This window comes from Saccopteryx leptura, chromosome 3 (genome assembly GCF_036850995.1).
Source record: "Saccopteryx leptura isolate mSacLep1 chromosome 3, mSacLep1_pri_phased_curated, whole genome shotgun sequence".
In the NCBI taxonomy this organism is placed as follows: Eukaryota; Metazoa; Chordata; class Mammalia; order Chiroptera; family Emballonuridae; genus Saccopteryx; species Saccopteryx leptura.
Window position 1 is genome coordinate 321,589,826 of NC_089505.1, and position 4,212 is coordinate 321,594,037.

A 4,212-nucleotide genomic window follows, 5' to 3' on the forward strand; every position below is an offset into this window, starting at 1 on the left:
GCTGCCATACACACACTGAGAGCCCGACCAGTTGTCGCCAAGAAGGTAAAAACCCAGCAACAAAGAGTCTCTCAGGGCAGCCACAGCCTCCTACCCAGGTAATGGAACACTCTGTGGTCCGGCCCTATACCCAGGCAGAGCTGATGGAGTTGAGGGCACAATTTAGGCAGAAACCTACTGAATCCCTGGTAGCCTGGTTACTACGATTATGGGATATAGGGGTGGATGGCATCATGCTCTCCAGAACAGAGATGGAGAAATTGGCCGCCATTACCACACACTCTTCCTTGAGGCAGCGTCTTCAGAACTGCCATGGCAACCCAGGAGACCATACCTTATTAGAATGGGTGATGGCTGCCATTCGTATGGTCTGGCAGAATGCTGGAGAACTGCCGGGGGCAATGAGTCGGTGGCAGTGCTACAGTGAGTTAGTAAAGGTCCTTCGAGAACTAGGTATGAAGAATGCTGTTTTCAACCCTGGGTCTCGTGGGCCAGACGAGGAAGTGTTTACAGCCAAAATGAGGGAATTTGTCCTTGCTAGCGCCCCATCAGCCCTTTTTGGGTCACTTGTGGCTATCTTGGGCCCCTATGTGGGGCAGCCCATCAATGCAGTTACACAGATGGTAGCAGATTTGGGAGAGGTGGAGGCCGCTCGGGATCATAAAGCAGTGAGGGCTGCTGCCTATGTTTCCCCCCCAACTAACAAGGGAAACGGGCCTGTAAAGGTTACCCGAACGCAGATGTGGGTAGACTTGATTGCGGCTGGAGCAGATAAGGGGAAATTGGATGGCCAGCCTAATAAAATTCTTTTGGAGCTTTGGCGGCAGCTTAAACCAGAACAGAAGTTCCAGCCACTGAGACGAAAGGCCCCAGCAGCTACCAATAAAACATTTGGTGCGTGCACAGCTCGGTTACAAGATTATATGATAGAGACGGCCGACGGAGAGGGGAACTCCCAAGACCCATTGTACCAGTTTGAATAGGAAAAAGGCCGAGGGACCCGTCTAATGGGGATGGGTGGGGACCGGAGGCCACATGTGGAACTGGCTATCCACTGGTCCCCTTCCAATGTACAACAGGTGTTGGCCTTGGTGGATACAGGTGCAGAATGTTCCCTTCTCTATGGAAACCAAGAGCGGTTTGCTGGGACCCCAGTGGCCATTGACGGTTATGGGGGCCAAACTGTTCAAGTGAAGCCAATAACTATTCCATTGGGGATAGGGAGACTGCCTCCTAAGCCATATAAGGTGTATGTATCTCCTATTCCTGAATATATTTTGGGGGTAGATGTCTTGCAAGAACTGTGGTTGGAAACTACAGCTGGGGAGTTCCGGCTGCGGATCAGGGTTGTGAAGGCAATATTGCGGGGACATGCATCACATTCCCCTTTGCAATTACCCGTCCCTCGGCATGTGACTAACACCAAGCAGTACCGCCTGCCAGGTGGTTATGAAGAAGTCACAGGGACAATCCTTGAACTAGAAAAGGTGGGGATCATCCGGCCAGCACACAGTCCTTACAACTCCCCAGTATGGCCTGTGCGCAAAGCAGATGGAACCTGGAGAATGACAGTAGATTACAGGGAACTTAATAAAGTTGTTCCCCCTTTGCACGCTGCTGTTCCCTCGATAGCTAACATGATGGATCGGCTCAGCCATGAGTTGGGGACATACCACTTTGTGGCAGACTTGGCCAATGCTTTTTTCTCTATTGATATAGCCGCAGAGAGTCAAGACCAATTTGCCTTCAGTTGGGAAGGGAGACAATGGACCTTTACAGTGTTACCCCAGGGCTATTTGCATAGCCCCACCTTGTGCCATGGGCTGGTGGCTGCTGACCTGGCTAAATGGGAATAGCCAGAGGTAGTCCGCATGTACCATTATATTGATGATATTATGCTAACTAGTGATTCTCTTTCAGAATTGGAGCAAGCAGTCCCTACCCTGCTATCCCATTTGAAAGCATGTGACTGGGCAGTTAACGAGAACAAATTACAAGGACCTGGGTTATCTGTTAAATTCTTGGGAGTTGTCTGGTTGGGTAAGACAAAAGTTATCCCTGATGCAGTTATAGATAAGATTCAAGCATACCCCGTGCCCACTATGGTAAAACAGTTACAGGAATTCTTAGGTTTGTTGGGGTATTGGCGAGCATTTATACCGCATTTGGCTCAGTTACTACGCCCCTTGTACAACCTTATTCGAAAGGGGGTTCGCTGGGATTGGACTGAGCAGGCGCAAGGTTCATTTGCAGCTGCTAAGAGAGCTGTCAAGGTGGCACAGGCCTTGAATGTGTTTGATCCTGCCAGGCCCTGTGAGCTGGATGTTCATGTAACCTCGGAGGGGTTTGGATGGGGCTTGTGGCAGTGGACAGAGCACCTATGGCAACCTATTGGATTTTGGTCCCAATTGTGGAAAGGTGCTGAAGTTCGTTACTCATTAGTAGAGAAGCAGCTGTGTATGCTGCCCTCCTGGCAACTGAGAGTATTACAACCACAACACCAGTTACAGTCAAAACAACATACCCTATAGCTGGATGGGTGAGAGATTGGGCAATTAAACCACGTAGTGGTATGGCCCAAATGTCTACCCTGGCCAAGTGGGGTGCCTATCTGCAACAACGCTGTGCTCTTAGCACCAGCCCATTGAGGGCAGAACTGCAGGAAGTCTTGGGTCCAGTCACCTATGCAACCTTAGAGTCAGGTGCAACTGGGGCTCAGGAGGCAGAACCTGAGGTCAGTCCCTACCAGGAGGGGCGGGTGCCCATCCCCGAAGATGCCTGGTATACTGATGGTTCCAGCAGGGGCCAACCTGCCAAATGGACGGCTATCGCCTTCCATCCGGCCACTGAGACTATTTGGATGGACACGGGTACAGGCCAAAGCAGCCAATGGGCAGAATTAAGAGCTGTTTGGCTAGTTGCCCATAATGAACCTTCACCTCTGGTGATCTGTACTGACAGTTGGGCTGTCTATCGTGGACTGACCCTTTGGATTGCTACTTGGCACATTAACCAGTAGATGGTAATGCACCGTCCATTATGGGGTCAGGCCATGTGGCAGGACTTATGGGAAATAGGACACCAGAAGCAGGTGACAGTATATCATGTCACAGGGCATGCCCCTCTAGCCCATCCTGGGAATGATGAGGCAGATACGTTGGCAAGGGTGCGATGGTTGGAGACTGCACCTGCAGGTGATGTGGCACAGTGGCTCCACTGGCGCCTGCTCCATGCAGGACAGAAAACTATGTGGGCTACGGTTAAGGCTTGGAACTTGCCTGTGTCCTATGCAGAGGTACTTGCAGCCTGTGAGCAATGTGCAGTATGTTCTAAGGAGCACCCTCGGAGACCACTGGTGTCACCTAGACAGATCCAGAGGGGTCATGTCCCACTGACACAATGGCAGGTAGACATCATTGGACCCTTACCAAAGTCAGAAGGGTACCAGTATGCAGTCACTTGTGTAGATACTGCCACTGGGCTGCTTGCTGCTTACCCCGCTCGTAACCCTGACCAGAGGGCAGTCATACAGGCTCTGGACCGCCTGAGTGCTGCATACGGGTGACCGCTGGTCCTTGAAAGTGACAATGGTACCCACTTCACTGGTTCAACGGTGAGGCAATGGGCTCAAAAGCTGGGGGTGGACTGGAAGTACCATGTTCCCTACCACCCCCAGGCTGCTGGTATCATTGAGCGTTATAATGGACTCTTAAAGCAGGGACTGCGACAGGAGGGGGGCACCGGCTCTCTTACTGGATGGACACGCCACTTATGGACAGTACTTCGGATTTTGAATGAGCGACCTTGACGGGGAAGCCCAGCTCCAGTAGAGGCCCTCCTGCATCAGACAGCTGCCCCTATTCAGTTGCAGATATGCACCAAGGACATTTTACTCAAGCCAGGTTTTGGACAGCAGGGCAACGTGCTCTTGCCTGCTCCAACAGCCCTTCTTAAAGGACAACGGCTTCAATGGACTTGGCCCTGGACTGTACAGGCCCCCAATCTGAGATGGGTGGCCTTGTTGGCACCATGGGGAAAGGGGTTAGAGGTGGACCTCCAGTTAACTCCTTGGGCAACCAGCACCTGGCCACCTAAGGTAGAAGTGTATTATCCCTTGAGTGCTCAAGGGGACAGCATTTTGAAGGGCACCTTTGTAAGTTCTATATGGCCAATAATGAGTTCCCCTATTTTACTACACATAGAACCAGCAGA